At 34.9% G+C, this 22,020-nt stretch overlaps 1 protein-coding gene across 2 annotated transcripts in view; it reads right to left on the minus strand.

Moving 5' to 3' along the window:
• Window positions 1–21,755, minus strand: part of LOC6050416 (probable serine/threonine-protein kinase DDB_G0277071) — a 107,213-nt gene extending 85,458 nt beyond the window's left edge. The window contains exons 1-2 of one of the 2 annotated variants that reach the window (XM_038249110.1): window positions 21,671–21,755; window positions 16,467–16,615 (exon numbers count right to left, since the gene is read on the minus strand). The gene's annotated coding sequence lies outside the window, so the exon portion shown is untranslated. Of the gene's footprint in view, window positions 1–16,466; window positions 16,956–21,670 lie in introns of those variants that run through there. The other variant, XM_038249109.1, reaches the window with a different exon arrangement.
• Between the last annotated feature and the right edge of the window lie 265 nt (window positions 21,756–22,020).

Genomic DNA, 22,020 nt, shown 5'->3' on the forward strand with positions numbered 1-22,020 from the left:
AGAGTAATTAAAGTGCGTATAAAAGGCTTCTGGGTAACGTACAGTTTGTATTATATCATGTAATTCATTTTGTATTACATTGTATTATTTTTATTATTTTTCATCAAAAAGGGCCTTTAAAGGTTTTTTAAAAATCAAATTTTCTGGACCACAGAAAAAATAAATTTGAATCTTATGTAACCTTACACAGAGGCAGTCCAATGAGGATTTTTTTTAAAGAAATTCATTGATATTTTCAAAATTTTAAAGAGTAGTACACTGCCCATAATTGAAAATTCGGCTTTTTCGCCAAATCAAGTATTCCGAGAAAAACGCGGTTTAGTGTTTGTCACAAAATCTCCGTCAAGGCAATTTCCCATAAGAGAGACATATTAGCCGTTTGGTTTTTCGCATCAGCAGCCAAGTCTAAACACTTTTTCAGTGAAATTCAAGTTCCAGGAGATGCGTTGTAACATCCTCTGGTGTTAACGTTTTTTCAATGGTGGGCAGTACAACTATAACTAAGAATTTTTGAACATTTCGATTCCACATTTTGGAAGATAAACTTGAAATTCAAAATAATGTTTTTTGCAGCATCCCGCTATTTTCAGACCAGAGTCTAGGAACAAAAACTAAAATAAAATAACTAGCCACAGCCTTATTAAAAATCATTGAAAGATGCTACACTCAAAAAAATGAGTTCGCGTAAACGTGAACAGAGTTCATGCTACCAGGAACCAGGAAGAAACCCGTTCAACTTTTATAGTGCATTGCACCATGAAAGTGAACAGTTTTCTTCCTGGTTCCTGTTGGCATGAACTCTGTTCACGTTTACGCGAACTAATTTTTTTGAGTGTTTAAAAGGATAGACAAAATATTAGTTAAAATAAATAGGGACCATCCATTAATCACTTGGACACTTCAGGAGGGTACCTTGACCATAAATTTGATTTTTATTTTTTTATTGTTTCAAAGATGAAACCACCTTTCGCTGACTTTAAAACAAAACCAAACCCGTTAGCTTAAATAACTTATTATGTTATTATTTTCCTTTGATGTTCCCAGCTTCGTGCATAAAATCGCGTGCGTGACTTCCCAATTGAACCATAAAACTTCGCTTCGTGCCACCACTTCATCATTACAAACGCCAAACCATTTACGTGCGTTTCCATGCGTTACAAAGCACGACACTCTATCGATTTTTTTTTGCTCTCTCCATTTTCTGGCGAACATCCAGGAATGCACCCACAAAACACATCCGGAACACACGTATGGTCGTGCGTTCTCTAAGCAACACTCAGAATGTAACACGCTCCGATGGCACTGCCTAAAAATCATAAATCATGTAAAACGGCACCCTCTAATTACCTCGTTAACGGGTTAAAAACAGACCGTTTTATGGTCGAGTGACTCTCAACTCGCTCTCTTTTGGTTGGTGTCCTTTCTGTACGCAGCAGTTCCTTCACAGCGCGATGTGGTGGTGTCAACTTGAGGTTGTCTCTCCCGAAGGTAATAACTCTATTCAGCAAAAAGTTTTCTCCTCCTAAGACGCAAAGTTGTTGAGTTGTTGATCTCACTCTCATCTTGAGCCCGACTCGAGCGATAATACCTTTTGAACCCCCACAAAAACTGCGACTTTTCCCTCAGACGTTGTCGTGTTCGTACAATTTTCATGTGTGCTTCTGCGGTTTTTGGCATTTTCTTGAAACTTTCCCGCAACAACGAACGAGCGAAGAAGGTCGACTCTGGTGAGTCGTAAATCTCGTAAGGTCTGAGCTACGCCGACGATGTTTCTTGAATGTCGTTAAAATTTCATGCCAGCGCCGGGGCAAAACTTTGAACAATGTTGAAAGTCAAACAGCGTGCCGAATCTAGGAGGGAAAATTTGCGCCATTCAAACGTTTAATTCCGATGGATTGTTTACATAAGTGGCCGACTTGCCTGGGGACCACCCAGGCAACATTTTCATCATGATCATTATAATTGTATGTTTGTATCAAAAGGCATACCGAATGTGAGAGCATTGGTAGAGCAAAGCAAAACATACGGATTGGCTGTAAACAATTGAAGGCGCACTTGAAATCATGCTTTGGAAAGAGAAACAAATGTAAAAAATATCAAAAGATGGTGTTTACAATGTATTTCTTACAATTTAATTTCAATGAGTTCCTTTTCATCACTTACTCCAACTTTCACTTCTACTGTTAATCCAAACCAGCTAACCTTAATCACTCTGCACCACACCGAATCAAAATCACCGTCACCATTTCACGGACCTTTTCATCGTCGCCATCAATCCAGGTGGGTTCCACCAACTCACCACCCCGGAGGACTCAACTTTTCATTCTCACGCATGAAGCAGATCTGTGGCTTTTCCAGTAGTGTATTTTCCGCAATAAATCCACCGGAAATCCTGCTACACACGAACGAACTCTTTTCAACCGCCGACACCACCACCAACGTGACTCTCGGTACGGTCGTCGTCACCCAAAGAACCACAAATCAATCCGCAGAACCCAAAATATACCACCACCAGGAGCAGCACCGACAAAAACCACCAACTTGCCGACGGAAGCAGTTGACACGACCACGGAACTGACCACCTCCAACCCCACAACTCCACCCTCCAAACTCCCCGAAGAGGAAAAACTTGATAAACCACGCAAAAACAACGGCCTAGAGGAGCGAGAGAGAGAGAGAGAGTCCTGATGGATGTGTCACCGTGTCCACGCCGCAAACGCACACACTCACCCACAGATGGTGTCCTTTGCTGGTTTGTTGATGAAAGGACGGACCGTCGGAATGTCGTTCGGGATCTGCAGGAGTACAAAAAATGTACGCGCGTTCGATGAGGCCCGCGATCGTGGCCAAACTGAAAGTAACGCAATTATACCACGACGCACGACTGTTGGGGGGTGAATCGACGAAAGGGAGTAGTTTTTATAGTTAGTTTTTCATCATTTGTTCGATGTTATATTCGTTTCAAAATGATACCGATTCACCAAAAACATAAAATATACACATAATCTTCAACTTTAAACATTTGTTTTTATTAATTGGCTTTCTCAATTAAAATTAAACAATTTTTAATAGCTGAGTAAGAAATTAGCAAGCAAGTTTTTTTCAAAAGTTTATTACATTTGAATGCAAAAAGTGTTTTAAAATGCATTTTACACTAGTTCAGTTGTTTTGCAATCATTAGTTTAAAATAAAAGTAAGATTTCGTCGCCATCGTGCTAACTTGTCGTACGTGCATTTTGGGCCAAATTGAGTTAAGAACGCCATTTTGTGCAGCTCACAATGCCTCACCTTTTGACCTTCACAGATCCCCAAAATTCGATTTCAATCCTGAGATATTCAACAAAAACCGAAAAAACTCCGTGCATTTTTGTCACTTTACATATGAAAGTAGTTTCAATCTTGTCGTGCTATCTTGTCACTCCATGAAAATTGATGTAAGTGCGACAAAAGGCCAAAGGGATTTCAGGTCAGGAAAGTCAGGATGCGTTTGTCGCACGTACAAGTCAGACTACCGTAAACATTTGTAATTATAACTCGGGACTCCAGCAACCAAATACAACCAAACTTCGGGACAATGCACAGAATGGTCAACCAAACAAAACGTGTTTGTTATTGTTTACATTGCGTGCTCTAGTTTTTGTTTATTCAAGGTCAAACATTAAAACACGTTTTTCTCGGAACGTCGAAATGGCGGGTGCGACATGATAGCACGACGACGTCGATTTGACGAAAACAAAAAAAAATGAAAAAAAAAAACTTTTTGTGATAAACATCGAAAATTTTTCTAAAATTCAAAAGATGTTTAAATCAACCCAAACATGTTAAACATTATTTAAAACGCAGGGGAATGCATTTTAAATCAATTTCAGTTGATTGCACTTAAATTTACTTTATAATTTTGAAGTTTTTTGTTTTGATTTTTGATATAAAATTTGTACCAGCCTTATCTGTTTAAATAAAAATTCCCATTAAAAATATAATTCTAAATTTTTGATATTTTTTGTTTTATTTCTGGATTTGGTACCGGAGATAAATAAAAAAATGTGATTTTCTGAAAGTTTAAAAAATATTGCTGTAACAATTTCAAATATAAGTCAAAGTTTTTTTCCCACGACTCCCTGCAAGCAAAGGGGGATGGGGGGTGGGGGTGGATTGAAAATACAATAATTGGAATTACAAGCCAGAATTTTGACATTTCAATGAAAAACCACTTGAAAATGCAGTATATATCAACCCGTACAGTTGATATGCACTCATTGATTCTCAAAAAAAAGTAAGATTTGATGAAAAAAAAATGCAAAAAAAACGCATTTCTGGTTTAGAACATAGAACATTCAACAAAATTTAAAACAATAATTTACCCAAACATGCATAACAATGATAATAAACACAGGGGAATGTATTTTGAAGTGATCAGTTCCATTAAAAATTTTAACTTTGAACTTTTTTGAAAAAAAGCCTTTTTTGCCCCCTGATATTTCAGGGCAACAAAAAAGCCTTAGAGTAATTCTCGCTGAAAGTGGACCACTATTTACACAAGGTGCTCAAAAATCAAAAGCAATGTACTTTTCCAATAGCCCCCACCAAGTTATGAAAGAAACCATGTTTGGTTGGTTGAATTTGTCCTCACCTCGGCGCCACGAAGCTAAAACATTTTTTTTAATTGGTAATTTTTTGACTTAGGCGCGTCTACAAAATTGCTAATAACTTTGCAAAAAATCAACGAACCCTTGATGTTTAGGGGTGTTTTGGAAAGGAAATGAGCAGAGCTTTCGAATGCACTTGTCAGAAAAATACCGTTCCATACATTTTTTAGCCATAAAACAACAATTTATTTTTAAAAGTCATTTTTGAAGGCCGGCGCCCCGCTTTATCGAAAAACTGGCAAATCCATTCGAAAGCTGAGACGATTTCACATAAAGGACCAATAAATCTAAGGTGTATGTTCCTCCTATCTTTTTTAATCTTATTTTGATTCTGAGAGCGCAGCGCTCCGTTCGTATTTCGGGCGCCCAAAATGTTGCATTAGCATGCCCCAATTTAAGGTTTTGTCAAACAATATAGGTGCTCACTTTTTAAAAGATAGTTTATTATCCAAGGATCAAGATGCACTATCGATAATTGACCAATATTTAAGGTTTTGGGTTCTGCCAGGCAATTTAATGTCGAAAAGTTGTTTTTCTTTACTTTTTTTGTTGTTAAATGCTTATTTACAATTTGGTGGACATTTTTACAGTAAAACTAATGAATGTAGCATGTAGGAAATTTCACTACGAACATTTTTCTAGAGGAGAAAACGTAATTTCGATACTCCAACGCAAAGATATTTGAGTTTTAGTGAGAATAAAAGTGCCAATTTTATAAATTACCCAGAATTAACCAGCACGAACTTTTATTTACATGCGGCAAATGTTTTGGAGCCCAAAGTATGGTTTCTTATAGTTATTTAGGTCGCTGAATTTGGATTTGCAATCAAATTTCAAATAAACAGTGAACAGTGATATTTGAGCCACGCCTAAATGTTATTTGCATGTAGTGAAAATGTTTGGGAGCGATTTTTCTATTCCTTGCAAAGTTATGGAAATCGTCATTAATTAATGACTGACGTATACAATCGTTCCACAAAATCATAAAAAAACTAACTTAATCCACCTATGTGGTTGGAGCCTTCCTCACGTATTACCAACAATGGCTGATATGATGGAATTGTACAAAAATTTCATCTATTTTTACATCAATATCACTTAAGTGGGGCTATCTCGAGACAGGGTTGCCAGATCTTCAATGTTAGCATATTACCGCAAATAAATTTTGGGTGTGGCTCGAAATTTCACTGTTTATCTGAAATTTAATTGTAGATCCAAACTCAGCTACCTAAATAACTGTAAGAAACCATACATTGGCTTCCAAAACATATGCCGCATGTGAATAATAGGCCGTGCTTGTTAATTCTGGGTAATTTATAAAATTGGCACTTTTATTCTCACTAAAACTCAAATATCTTTGCGTTGGAGTATCGAAATTACGTTTTCTCCTCTAGAAAAATGTTCGTAGTGAAATTTCCTACATGCTACATTCATTAGTTTTACTGTAAAAATGTCCATCAAATTGTAAATAAGCATTTAACAACAAAAAAAGTAAAGAAAAACAACTTTTCGACATTAAATTGCCTGGCAGAACCCAAAACCTTAAATATTGGTCAATTATCGATAGTGCATCTTGATCCTTGGATAATAAACTATCTTTTAAAAAGTGAGCACCTACAGTATGTAAAAAAAGTATTTACACCCCTTGGGCACTATGCACATTTTGTGATGAAACATGTAAACAATTTAATATTGACATAAACCTAGTACTACGTTTTGTTCAGAAACTCATGCCGAACATTTTGCTGCAAAAAGCTCATGAAAATATGTTTTCTATAAAAAGTTATATAACAAATACTATTACAAAAATAATAAAGGTGCAAAAAAAAGTTTGTACACCTTTCGAAAAATTAACATAAATAAAGTTATTTGTTGACAAATCACCATAAATCCAGTCTCCCAACTCCAAATAGGCATCCTTGACTGATTAAAAATATAATTTGGATTGAATATAAAGTTTACTAATTACTTAGTATAAAAGTTTATATAACTCTGGAAATTCTAAATAAAACTTATCTAAACTTAATTTTGCAAACTTTCAATTTAACTAAATGTCAATATATTACCATAGAATTGCTAAATAAACATTCTGGAGTGGGTATAACACCGTTTTGGGGGTCTTTGTATCGCTAGAATAGATTTTTCGTTGGAATTTCGTACCAACCCGGAATTACGTCGTCGGAAAATCCGCCGGCATTCTAACCGGTCCACAATTAACAAGTCAACCTATGTGGCATCGGAAAGGGCATAAAATTTCCGATCTTTTGATACCCAGACATCTAGGTTTTCTATAAAACCCACGTTTTTAAATACCTAGGCAAAAACGTTGTTATGGTTTCGTTTGAGCAATCTGCCAAAAATGTATGGAATTTCGTAATTTTTGTTCTCGTGGATCAAACTTACTTTTTGCCCAGGTATTTAAAAACGTGGGTTTTATAGAAAACCTAGATGTCTGGGTATCAAAAGATCGGAAATTTTATGCCCTTTCCGATGCCACATAGGTTGACTTGTTAATTGTGGACCGGTTAGAATGCCGGCGGATTTTCCGACGACGTAATTCCGGGTTGGTACGAAATTCCAACGAAAAATCTATTCTAGCGATACAAAGACCCCCAAAACGGTGTTATACCCACTCCAGAATGTTTATTTAGCAATTCTATGGTAATATATTGACATTTAGTTAAATTGAAAGTTTGCAAAATTAAGTTTAGATAAGTTTTATATAGAATTTCCAGAGTTATATAAACTTTTATACCAAGTAATTAGTAAACTTTATAATCAATCCAAATTATTATTTTAATCAGTCAAGGATGCCTATTTGGAGTTGGGAGACAGGATTTATGGTGATTTGTCAACAAATAAGTTTATTTATGTTAATTTTTCGAAAGGTGTACAAACTTTTTTTGCACCATTTTTATTTTTGTAATAGTATTTGTTATGTAACTTTTTATAGAAAACATCTTTTCATGAGCTTTTTGCAGCAAAATGTTCGGCATGAGTTTCTGAACAAAACGTAGTACTAGGTTTATGTCAACATTAAATTGTTTACATGTTTCATCACAAAATGTGCATAGTGCCCAAGGGGTGTAAATACTTTTTTTACATACTGTATATTGTTTGACAAAACCTTAAATTGGGGCATGCTAATGCAACATTTTGGGCGCCCGAAATACGAACGGAGCGCTGCGCTCTCAGAATCAAAATAAGATTAAAAAAGATAGGAGGAACATACACCTTAGATTTATTGGTCCTTTATGTGAAATCGTCTCAGCTTTCGAATGGATTTGCCAGTTTTTCGATAAAGCGGGGCGCCGGCCTTCAAAAATGACTTTTAAAAATAAATTGTTGTTTTATGGCTAAAAAATGTATGGAACGGTATTTTTCTGACAAGTGCATTCGAAAGCTCTGCTCATTTCCTTTCCAAAACACCCCTAAACATCAAGGGTTCGTTGATTTTTTTGCAAAGTTATTAGCAATTTGGTAGACGCGCCTAAGTCAAAAAATTACCAATTAAAAAAAATGTTTTAGCTTCGTGGCGCCGAGGTGAGGACAAATTCAACCAACCAAACATGGTTTCTTTCATAACTTGGTGGGGGCTATTGGAAAAGTACATTGCTTTTGATTTTTGAGCACCTTGTGTAAATAGTGGTCCACTTTCAGCGAGAATTACTCCTTATTAACTTTTTGATAATCGTTCAAAAGTAATGGCATTTTCAGGTAATTTTTCTGAAAAGTTTTTTGCGGTTAAAAAATATCGGGGGAGAGGGGGTAATATGCACCCCCCGGGGCAAAATGCACCTCCTGCTTTTCACGGTATTTGGAAGAATTTTCCGAGGAAAAATCATAGAAATTGGAAGCTTAACGTTGCTAAACCATGCTGGAAAAAATTGAGCATCGTAGAATAAAAACAGCTTAAGTTATTTGCAAAACTTTAAAATGTTGTGTTTTCATCTAATTTTCATTGAGCTTTCATTATGATTTTTGGACAATATAAAAAGCATTTATTGTTATTGTAAGTATTGAGGTGTAGAATTTTGCCATAATCTTCATCATTCTGTAGATAGATGATTCCAAAAACATCAAAAAATGCATTTTTAATTAAATTTTCTGCAAAAAGCGCGGTCGGGGCAAAATGCACCGCTGTGAAGCTCCTGTGTAAAAACAGCGATGTCATCTAGTGGTGACTAGTGAAAACTGCTTTTACCCGGTGCATTTTGCCCCAATGTTGCGGTGCATATTGCCCCGCATAGTTGTTTGTAATGAATAATTTTTTTTTGAAATTTGATATTTTCAAAATTTTGCGGTTTTTAAAGACTTTTTCCACATGGATGACGAAGAATAATAGTTGTTTTAGAGCATCGAACAAAATTTTTACACAGTAATGCTGTAACGGTTGAGAAATCACAGTTTTCCCTTAGGGGATGCATATTACCCCCTCTCCCCTACTTCATGAAGAAGTTACTACTGCAAAAAGTATTTTCGAAAAGCTGTGAAAATTTCATATATTTTTTTATCGATTTGGATCGGACTGCTGATTGCTCACATAAAGCATCTAAAGGTTTTCAATTTTGTAAATAATTAGTTTTTCTCAGTGTCATTTAATCTACCCTTATTTTTTAACTTACGATACCTCCGAACTATTTGATTGGTTTTCAATGTAAAGCTAGCCCAACAATTTAAAATGACCCTGTCCAAAATTTAAACCCGACCTTGAAAATATCACCATGATTTATTTTTTTTTACATAAAAATCGATTTAAAAGTTTCCGAGATATCGTTAAATATGATGGCTATATTTAATTTTGGAAAATTATCATTTTTTTGAAAAGTTATACTCAAAGCTGACTGTAACTTGAATACGTCAATTTTCAATTGGAAATTTGAATTTGCAATTTAAAACTATTTAAGAGTTTTGTTCTACAATATTTCAATATAATAATAATGTTTATTGAATTCATAACATTTAAACAGTATTGTCTCACTTCCTCAATGAGTATAATTCTTTAAAAAAGGATCGAAGACGTATTTTTTTTTTTTTTTTCAAAAAACATACTTTCTCTAAAAATGAGATTTTTGAAAAAAAAAATATCTTCCGTATCTGCTGTGTGTAAGCTAAAAAGCTGTCATTTAAGTATCTTAAATGTTAATGAGCAATTCTCTGAGATTTCGGTCATTCCATTTTTTGTGTTTTTCAATCCGGCTGAAACTTTTTTGGTGCCTTCGGTATGCCAAAAGAAGCCATTTTGTATCATTAGTTTGTCCATATAATTTTCCATACAAATTTGGCAGCTGTCCATACAAAAATAATATACGGAAATTTAAAAAAAATGTATCTTTTGAAGGAATTTTTGATCGATTTTGTGTCTTCGGCAAAGTTGTAGGTATGGATAAGGACTAAACTGAAAAAATTATACACGAAACATTTTTTTGGTGATTTTTAATTTCACTTTTTGTTATAAAACATGATTTGCAAAAAATAAACTTTTTTATTTTTTGATATGTTTTACACCCAACTGGCAGTCGCATGATTGTAATGCATGGCGGCATGAAAGTATATCAGAATCTGCATGAAATCTGTCCTCATGCATTTTTTGCGATATAGGAATATGACATTTTTGCCCGTAACCGATGGCTTTTTGGTTGTGTTTCACAAAAAAAACCTTAACAGAACGAGGATTGAACCACCAACTTCTTGGTTATTGATCCGACACGCTACCACCGCGCCATGGACGTTTGATGAAATGAGATTGAAAGAGCACCAACATATGCTTCTCTTTGAAGTGTTGCTCGGGGACGGGCCAGCATTATATGTGTTGGTGAGAACTGCAGATCGCTGAAATTTTTACAAGCGGGCAAAAATGATCTACGGGCTTGCTGCAAAAAATGTGATAAAATGTGACATTTTCTGCAGCAAATCCAATGTTGCAGATTTTGAGATATATTTTTCCTTTGGGTGTAGGAATGTAGAAATTTCCAGAATAGGCAAAAAATCATTGACTGAGTTATGATTTTTTTTCAGCTTAATTTTTCGATGTAAAATCAAATTTACAATCAAAAAGTACTTCAGTGAAATTTTGATAAGGTGCATCGTTTTCAAGTTAAAGCCATTTTCAGGTAACTTTTTTGAAAATAGTAGCAGTTATTCATTTTTTTAAAATTGATGCCCATGTTTGCCCACCTTTGAAAAAAATATTTTTGAAGAGCTGAGAAAAATCTCTATATTTTGTAATTTTGAACTTTGTCGATACGACCCTTAGTTGCTGAGATATTGCCATGCAAAGACTTGAAAACAGGAAAATAGATGTTTTCTCAGTCTCACTCAAATAGCCCACCATTTTCTAATGTCGATATCTCAGCAACTAATGGTCAGATTTGCAATGATAAAATATGAAAAATTCGTGAAATTGCCAGATCTTTTCGAAAAAATATTATATTTTTTTATATTAAAACTAACATTTTAAAAGGGCCAACCATTCGATATTTCGGTTAGCTCTTCTGCATCATCATTTCAAACGTCAATAAAGATCATGAACTTGCTGCAGCTCAGACCTCAACTGCATTACCTCGAGGTTATTGCCTGCCATCACCACCATCATCACATCGCGCTGTCATCATCTGGATTAAGTTCCATCAGCTTATTTTATTTATCCCTCCCCTTTCCTCAATATTCCCCGCTTGCCTTTCCAGCAAAACCAAACCCCGCCGCGGCCACAATATGGCCGTGTGGCAATAATGGGCTCACTTTAAGGTAACTGTATTAAATCGATTTTTTTTTGTTCGCTGTTCAAGTCCCTCTCCCTTAATGCCCTCACATGACCACGCAGCACAGCACTGTCCGGAGCCATCTCTCCCTTGGGGGTGTAAAAGTTGGCCCCTCGTGGGACACGTGGGTGTCACGTGGGGGAGAAATGGGGGAGAGGGAAAAAAATAAATTAACATATTTCATTTTTTTTACTCGGTGCGTGGCACTTGTTTGTTTCGCGAGTTCGCACGATTTTTTGCATTTTGTTAATTTTGTTTCTTCTCACTCTCACTCTGGTCCAACCCGGGCCAAAGCCACCAACCCATGGACATATTTAAAAACATTATTATTATTATCTCCCGTCCATTTAACCCCACGCGGGTTGCGAAGGGAAATCGCTTTTGGGAGTGCTTTATTATAATGAGCTATGGCGTTTTATACACACAAACCGTACACAAAGGGAATAATAATGAAAAAATAACGCAACAAACGCATACAAAATTTAATTAAAATTCAAAATGAAAATGAGATTCTTTTTTGTCCAAGTTGTGTAATTTTTTTAAAGCCCGCCAGCAATGGCGTTGAAAATTTGTGCTCAACAAAAAAAAACAGCAACGACAACAATGGTTACAAAAATCGTGTCTGTTGGCCGAGGTTTCGGGGGGAGGAAAATATCATTACACACCCACTGCTGGTTAAGGGATGACACCGGAATGAAATCACCACACCGAAAGGGCAACAAGGGATATTGGTTGGTTTAACTGAGGGCGAAAAAAACAACATAGGCAAGAGCAGCGACACGATTTTCGGAAAATCAAAGCTAGGAGATTGAACTGTATTGAGTGTTTTTGAAAATACAAACTAATGCTTTAAATTAATTGGTCTCATAAGTAGTAGATAAATTAAAAAAAAGAACAAAAAACATCCGATTTTCTCAATTTTATCAATAAATTGAAGTTCAGTGAACCCATTTTTCACAAATTTTTAAGGTTGATTGCATGATACATTACCAAATGCATGTTCTCAATATTTCATCATCGGCATTTTGGCCAGTATCTTCGATTTACAATTTTTGAATTACTTTAGAGAATTTTTGGGGATAACAACAACTCAAAAATAGAACCGATGAAAAAAATATAAAAAATTCCTGATTCGAATATCCAAAGTTATTTTTTTTCCAAGGACTTCGAATAAACATCTGGACAGCATTGCCAAAATTTTGAGAGAAGAAAATATATTGTCATCTGGGGCAAATAAGAAAAGCTGTTTTAGCCAAGTATCATCCCTCCCATATTATCCCTCAAAAACCTCCAATATGCTTTTAGAGTATTTTCATCTTTAAATAAAAGTTTTCTCAAATGGACCTTTCCTTGAGTTTTTTTTTATTGGGATGAAACCCCGTAGCCTTCAAATTTTATTTTTTTGGAAAAAATAAGATTATTTGAAAGTATCGATCTTTGGCAAAGTTGTATGGCATGATTAGGACTTTTAAGAAAAAAAATAAACGGATTTTTATTTCTAATTTATTGTCTTAAAAAAAATAAAAGTATTTTTTAATTTTCATTTTATTAAATGTTTGAGGCTCAGAAAGGCATCATTCCCGATCGGCCATTTGACGGTCACATTCAAAAGAAAAAACATTCAAATCTTGATTCAGAAAGCTTCGATCAAAAAATGGGTTTTTTTGTCTTGTTTGTAGCATTTAACATATAGTGATTATTTTTTCATTTCAATTTACTATTTCTGAACCCTGAATTCAGAACCATCATTGACAGTCATTGCTCCAAAAATAAAAGACACAATCTACCACCTTAAAATGATCAAAAAAGGTATCATTTGCGCTTGAGGATAGCAATAAAAATCTGAAAAAAAGATTTTTCGAAAAAATTGAACAAAAAAATATTATTCTAAATGCAATCGAAAATTAATCAATATATTTTTGATAATAAATCCTCAGCTCTTCATAAATTATGTGCAGATTTTCTTAAATAGTAAAAAATTGAACATTTAAAAAAATTTAGCCTGAAAATACTATGAAGTAATTTTCATTTTCGATTGCAAACTAAATGTGAAACCCAAAAAATAATTTTCATTATTGGGGTAATTCTCTACCAACTCACACGAAATCGGGAAAAGTTGCCCCGAACCCTCTTCGATTTGCGTGAAACTTTGTCCTTAGAGGTAACTTTTGCCCCTGATCACGAATCCGAGGTCCGTTTTTTGATATCTCGTGACGGAGGGGCGGTACGATCCCTTCCATTTTTGAACATGTGAAAAAGTAACTTTTTCAAAACTTTTTTTCGTAAAATCGTGATAACTCGTGATGTTTGTGAGTAAACCCCTTATGTTTATGTATCAAAATTTTTGTAATTGTCTGCTCTACAACTTTGTATAACATTAATACACTCTAAAAAATAACCCTGCAAAGTTAGAAAAAACACGAAATTTTAAAATGAAATTTTTTGTTCTAAATGAAAAAAAGACCCTTCTGGGTCAATGTAGATTCGAAAAGAACATTAAATTTCCCATAAAATGACATGTTCCAAAATTTTTTACAGTCGAGTAACGGAAAATGGAAGAATTTTTAAAACTTTTTTAGTGTTTTTTTCGATGAAAAATACGTTTTTCCGGAATTCTGAGTACGCCATCAAATCGGGCGTTTAATTTTACATAAAAGTCCCTTTGACACCAAATTTCTATCTCATCACCGTTTCAGGCTGCAAATTATTGAAAAACACCTAATTTTTCGCATGTTCAAAAATGGAAGGGGTCGTACCGCCCCTCCGTCACGAGATATCAAAAAACGGACCTCGGATTCGTCATCAGGGACAAAAGTTACCCCTTAAGACAAAGTTTCACGCAAATCGAGGAGGGGTCGGGGCAACTGCTGTGTGAGTTGGCGGAGAATTGCCCATATTTAACAGAAACCGAAAGTTCTTGATTTCTTTCCGTATTTTTTTTTAATAATTGAAGAGTTCAAGTGCACGAACCAGTTTATTGCTGTTCATATTATTTCTACATAAATTATAAATATTGATTAGTTAGAAAATATATCAAATACTTATTTTTTTATATACTAGCTCTCCGAAAAAAAGTTAGCAATTTACATAACGTCATCTGGGGTGACATTAGGTCTGGGGGCTGAGATTTGGTCATAGAAATTCAGCATTTTTGTGCTGTTTTGAACGGATTTTTGTTGAAATAAGTTATAATAGTAGTTTATGCGACAAGTTGCAAAAAGAGGATTTTTTCAGCACGAGTCGTACATTTATCCAACAAGGTTCACCGAGTTGGATAAATACGAAGAGTGCTGAAAAATCAAGTTTTGCAACGAGTTCCATACAACATTTTTTGCAATTCCAAAAAACACAAGCACTGAGTGAAATTTTATGTAAAATTTTCATGTATTTTGTCAATAAATCGTTTAAATAAAAAAAATGTTGAAGTGTTACTTTTCAAAAAAGTGCTGAAAAGTTCAACTTTTCAGCACCCATTTGAGTGCTGAAAAGTAGAACTTTTCAGCATTTACTTTTAAAAGTGTTGCTATTCGATTTTGTTATTTTTGGTACAGAAAAGTAGGCTATTTCGTCGTTCAAGAATGACAGGAAAAGTAAATAGTTTCACGACGGAATTGCAAAAAAAAAAAAATCGTACAGTTTACTCCTTAAAAATAGTAGCGTTTGTTTATAATTTAAAACTTAGTTCAGGAAGAAAATAAAAAAGCATTGCTGAAATAACCTAATACAGTCGACTCTCTGGTTGTCGGTCTACTCGATATCAATATTGCTACTTCTACACAGTAAAAAAATCATGGTAATATTACATCTCGAAATAGATGCATTTTTTATGCCAGGAAAAACGTGAAATTTTACTTTTGAAAATGTGTAATTTTATCACTTTTCTGGGTAATGCCGCTTTTTCAGTCTGAATAAAAAATACTTCATTAAAGAGGTAAAATTTAACCTTTCAATATACCACCTTCAAAATTTACACAATTTGTTACTGTGTACCGATGGATCTTCAGTCCCTTCAAACTGCATAGGGGAAATTCTCGTATGTTTGGCAGGTCAAGCACTCGCTCCTAATTCCATCCAATTTGCTGATTTTCACTATTTAAACAACTAATTTTGCAAAACTTTTGATAGAAACTTGCTTGCTCACTTCTTATTGAGCTATTTATCACTCGATTTCAGTTGAAAACGCTTTTAATTAGCTTTATTTGAATGTCAAAGTTCTGACCTGCCAACATTAGAGGCACGCTGGAATTAGATGCTGTTCCCCTACTTCGTTTCTCTTCATTCCTTGATATTTTTCTTTTGCTTGAAGGATCTCTTACTCGACGGTCTTTTTGCTTTACATCTCTCTTCCGGTTGTCAACAATTTCACTTTCTCATGGCTTGCCATAGTCATTTTTCTATGCGAAACGAAGCTTTGAAGGGTGTTTGACTTTTGTTTGTTTTTGTTTGCTGGACGCTGCCATGATTCTCTACCAAAGGAATGAACAATGTAAAAAATATTTTCTATCCAGTCTTCATTTTGCGTTCTGCTAACTGATGATTCTCTTCTTCGATGACCCCTTCATTGAAAACCGGAGAGTCATTACCACTTTCGCCTCAATCAATCAATCAATTCCACCTACCTCAAAACCCAAAAACCAAAACACCAAACACTCCACGCCAAACCCCAGTCGTGCCACCCCAAAAATTCAAGACAAAACCTCCCTTACAATCCCCCACCCCTCGCTCAACCCCAAAATCCTTTTAATCATCACAAACCATTCTGGTTGACCATCGGCAAAAAAATGTCGTCCTCCCCACTACACTACTCTACCACGCAGAGAGAAAAAAAAATGTTACCCACCAAAACCTCTGATTTCAACCATCACCGATTGGTGGCCTACCAAATGTCTGTGTGTGTGTGCGCGCCTTCGTTTGTATGTGTGCACCGCGCGCGCGGTGGTCAAAAACAGATTTAACTGACTCCGCTACTCAATTAACAAGAATTCAACGACAAAAAAACGAGTAAAAAAGTCGCCAAATAACAAATTGAGAGCAAAAAATGTTATCATTTTCCACTTACTTTTCGGCTTTTTGTTGTTCCCAGGAAAAATTTCACTCGCTTTTTCTGACAGCTCACCAGCAGCGCGCTGTGCTGCCTACTAGATCACTCACTCGTCACTTGTTTTTGTTGCGTCGTTTGACGTTTTTCACACGTCCGCGTCAACGCCGCTGTTGATTGGTCTCACACACATTGGTCCAACATCCGGCCGACGACGACGACGATTCGACTGCGGTTTCGTCGTGTTGGTTTTTTTTTGCCTCCTCCTTTCTTCTTTTGTTCTCACCCGTTCGTCGTCGCCTACTCAGTGCGCGAGACGCCCACAAACCCAACCGGCCGTGTGTGTGTGACCTCGGCGTGTCGAGATTTCCGCGGCCGTGTTCCGCCGTGCCACGTGTCACACCGACGACAACACTTTCCGCGACCAAACCAGCAAACAACGGAAAAAAATGGCCGCGACAATTGCACTTTTTCACTGTTGTTGTTGTTGTTTTTTCGGGATTGTTGTCGAATCACTCGTCACCCGTGGGGTCTCTGTGTGAGAGCGTGGTTTTTTTCGTCCTGTGTGTGAGAGCGCGACTTTTTTTTCGGGGGGAGCACCCCCTTCGGGAATTGAACCGTCGTCGTTGACCGACCGCTGGCCGCCACTCTGCGGTGTCCACGTGAGCGAGTGCGTGCGTGTGTGTGCGGTGAGGGTATCAAATCACACAAATAAATATGTTTTCACAAGTGTTTTGCTCTTGTTGCTGTTGTGAGTATTTTTTTTTCGGGTCGTTTTCACTCCTTTTTTATAATTGTTCGTTTTTGGGAAGGTTTCTGCGGGGGGAGAAGAGTAGGAATGTGTTCAACACTTGACATTTTTGTCACTGCGTGCCAATTTTGTTATTTTTCTTTTAATAGGGAATAAAATTCGTACAGAAATGCTTGAAAATTAAGGTGTCCATCACTTTTGGGGCAATGACTGCCAATGATGGTTCTAAATACATGGTCCTGAAATTGTAAATTGAAATGAAAAAATAATCACCATATGTAAAATTCTTCTACAAACAACACAAAGAAAACTATTTTTTGATTGAAAACTTCTGTATCAAGATTTGAATGTTTTTTTCTAAAACAAACATGGCCGCCAAATGGCCGATCGGAATGATGCCTTCCAGAGCCTTAAATAGTCAGGTTTTATTACTAGAGCATCCAAAAAAAACAAATTTGGAGTTTACTCCATCAATCTGGTTTAAAAAACATTTTTATTATTTTCTTAAATGATGCTATTGGGATTATCCAATCTTCAAAAAATCGAATGACAACAAAAAGTTGTTTTTTGTTGTTGAGCTCAAATATGACCCTCAAAATCCGTTAAGTTATTTGGAAATTTTAAATGCAATTTGGCAGCTAAAATGAAGGAGATTTCAAATTTGACTTTCAAATTTGACTCACATTTCGTCGCAGAAGTCGAAATTTATTTTATATTATCTTATTAACCGTAAAATTAATTATCTTGTAAAATTAATTAAGCTAGTAGAAAAATCACGAATCAAGAAAAAAAATCTTTTCTGAATTTATTACTGATTGTGGTTCAAAATAAAATAATTCATATTTAAAATTCAAATTGTTTCAGATAGATTTAAAATGTAAAAAATAATAGAAAAAAAGAAAAAATGCATTCAAGCCAGGTTAAAGCAATGGTACACAATTTGTTTTGAAGTATTTTCTATGTTTCATATGTTTAATGACAATTACTTTTATTTTTTAAAACACCTACAAATCATGCTTAGAAAAATTATCAACTGTCATTTTTAAACAATTATTATCGTTCAGCAGTGGCAGTCAAGCATTATTTCATGTTTTTTGAAAAAGATAAAAAGCAGAGGAAAAAAATATTCTCATTTTTTAATTTACATAGTAAAAAATTATGTAAATTTTGAAGGTGCAATTTTGGTAGATTGAATATAACCTCTTTTATGATGTAATTCTACCTGAGTTCAGACTGAAAAAATTGTATTACACCAGAAAAGTGGTAAAATTACACATTTTTAGACAAAAAATACATTTTTTCTGACATTTATTATGTACCTCTTTCCAGATGTAATATTACGATGATTTTTTTACTATAACTGTATTGATACATTTGAATATTTTTTAAACATTTGTTTGAAAATGCTTTTAATATTTAAAAAAGAAGATTTTTTTATTATCTTGCATTCTTCTCCTAATGACATTGAGATGAAAAAGAGAATCTTGGATAAGATTATTTTTTTCAATAAAATCTTTTTAATCCAATCAGTAAAAACAATCATTGTAATATTCCATCTGTGAATGAGTACATTCTTATGCCAGAAAAAAGTGTAACTTTATCCCTGAAAATGTGGTAATTTGACACTTTTACGTTGTAATACATCTTGTTCAATTTAAGTCGGGGTAAAGTTTAATCATAAATGAGGTAATATTCATTCTACATTTAATCATAAATGAGGTAAAAATTCCATTCAATTTTACACATTCCAAACGGAGCACTTCCATTCGAGCAGTTTTTGCTTTTTTCTGCATTGTTTTTTCTTATAGGAGAACTGTCATTTCTACCACTTGAATCGGGTGTTCCGTTTACACAATTTTTACTGTGTATTTGAAAACTTAACTAGAAAATTCAAAATACTTTAAATATTGATTGTTCTTTTTCTTTAGAAAAAAATAAAAAAAAACGTTGAATGTTACCTTTTTTTGATGTAATTTTACTCAAAAACCGTGAAATCTATGCAATAATAACATATGAAAACATGTAAAATAAAACTTGTTCAGAGGCGAAATTACTTTTTTTGACAGAATATGTGTCAACATTCTGAAAAATGATATTAGCATGATTTTTACTGCGTAGTTGAAAAATATTCAATATTAGGCCGATGCAAATGTTTTTCAAAGTTAACATAATCATATTTAGCATGTTTGGGTTAGTTTGAAAATGTTATGAATTTGTATGAAATTCCAACATACAGCATCGCTAAAACTTTTTATTCGCAAAAATTAAAATTTTCGTCAATGCTTAGATGTTTTGTAAACTAATGATAGCAAAACGACTGAACAGGTGTATAATGCATTTTGGAACCCTTTTTGCATTTAAGTGTTGAAATAATGGCTTGTACATAATTTAAATTTTCATACCTTTTTTATTTTAATGCAGAACTCCCTCCCACACACCCCCTCGTTCGGCTTTGGTCAGATTTGAAGTCCATAAACTGCAAGTAATATTTGCAACGGCCTTATTAATTTAAAAAAAATTCGAATAAAGGTTGAATAGAACTTTAAAGAGTTTTGCAATTATTAATCATTTTATTTTCCTTGAGAAATCTTGGAAGCAAAAAAAATAAAAATAAAATCAAATTTTAGCACATTTAGCATAGTCTTCAAAATAAATTAAAAACGCATTTAAAATATCGCTCCATTGGATACCCCAACTGTGAATTATGAAAATTTTAGTATTTAAAAAAAAAACGGAATTTTCTGAAAATTAGTTTTATTATTATTTAACAAACTGTAATATTATATTTCTTGTAAAATGCTATTTTTTCACAAAAAAAAACAAATTTTTCAAAAATACTCACATTTTTATAATTTGCAATATGGGTATCAAAATGAAGCGAAATTAAGCATCTTTTTCACGTAAATATAGAATATTTTTGGTAAAAAGCACATTTGGGAAATACTGTATTTTAATTTAAAATTTTAAATTAAAAAAATAGTATCAAAAAATCGTTTCATTCCTACACTGCGAAGAATGAAATTTTGAGTACTTTCGGAATACGTTTCCCTGATTTTTTTTTAGTATCTTACAAAAACAACTCTCATGAAGGGAAAATGCATACAAAATTTCGATTCGTGACATCCATATTGCAATTTTTTTTGTATTCAAAAAAAAGGAATTTTGTTTATTATATTTTTATTTATATTTTTATTCATACGAGAACATTTTATCGAGTTGAAAAAAAAATATAAAAGAAGCGCTAAATGGTGAAAAATAAATCAATTGATTAAAATTCCATTCTATCTTCAGATCATAACTGGAGAAACTAGATTTTGTCTATGAAAAAATCCTCTCCGAATCAATGGCATTTGGTCAATATTTTTTTGCATTTGAGGTAACCAATCGCATTTAAAGCACAGAGCAATTGTTCCAGAATGGTTTTTTTAACGACTTGACATAAAATTTATTTATTGCAAAAAAAAAAATGCAAAACACGGGAAATTACGTTTAGTTGTAGTAAACTATCAATAACACGTTATTTAAATTTATTGTAATGAATTGCTGAAAAAAGATCATTGCAATCACTTTAAAGAAAATCAAATTTTATGAATATTTTAGGAAACAAATGTTTCATGTTTGTTTTGAATAGAAAATTGTACATTTTAATTCTTTTTTGGTATGTTCAGTCTAGTGCAGTTTTTTAAATTCCCCGTCGATTTTTAAAATTAAGATAAAAACAGTAATAATTTATTTGATACTAAAGAACACAGAACTTCAAGTAAATGTCTTCATTTATCTTTTTTTTTAAATGCCATTTCCTGTTCCTTATACATTGATTACTTATCATCCCTTCTAGGACGATCACTCTCGAACCCACACACTTTCACCACCCAAATTCCGTCGGTTCTGGATGCACTGCGAATTTCCAGTCTCACTTTTCATGCCCCCAGTTTTTTTTAACTCCGTTCCCTTTCCATCAACCGTGTGTGTGTTGATGATGTCCAACCGTTTTTGGCGCGCACTTTATTTTTTGTTTCCCCTTTTCATCACCATCATCACCAGCCCCAATCGAATTGTGTGAAGCCTCCTGGATTCCACCACCACCTCATTCACCACTTTCACCACCAAACCAAAATTTGGCAAAACTGGAAACACTGGGAAAAAAACTCGGCAGCCCAGCGCGTGGCCACAGGGCCGTGGCCAGTTCACCAGAGGGCGTCACACTCTTCTCGGGTTTTTTTTTTCCTCAACCGCCGCCACCACCAACCGGGGAGTTTGGAGCCAGAACGAACCGCGACCACCGCCGGGGGAGGGACACCGCCAAAAAACAACAACCGACCACTTTACTCTATTAAGGAGGGTGACTCTATTATTTTGCTTTTTTTTTGTAAAAGGCGTAGAGTGGTGTGGGGTCACGCGCGATTTTTTTTTGTTTTGTTTTTTTGGTCAACCTCTTCGTGGGTTGAGTCTCAAATGACCCACAAAACTCTACCTCAATCACTACTCTCGAAGGCGGATTCCACAGGCTAGGAAGTTGGTAAGCCAGGTTGGCCGTCCTGCTTCCAAAGTCAACGAAGCGCAGTGTTAGACTAAAATCGCTTTTATGGTTTTGTTGGCCTGGTCGGGTTGGGAAAATCCTGCAGCAGCAGCAGCATTCCGGACGGAACCATATACTCTCACCTCACCGTACGCACACGGAACCACTACCTTCCCAAGACCCAAACCCCGCACAAGCCACCCCCGAACCAGGGGGGGTTCGTGCTATAATTACAACAAGAGTTGAAAGTTTTGTAGGAAAACGCATCGGGGATCCGAAACCCGGGCGAACCACGGACCAAACCG

Source organism: Culex quinquefasciatus, chromosome 1 (genome assembly GCF_015732765.1).
Source record: "Culex quinquefasciatus strain JHB chromosome 1, VPISU_Cqui_1.0_pri_paternal, whole genome shotgun sequence".
Classification (NCBI taxonomy): domain Eukaryota; kingdom Metazoa; phylum Arthropoda; class Insecta; order Diptera; family Culicidae; genus Culex; species Culex quinquefasciatus.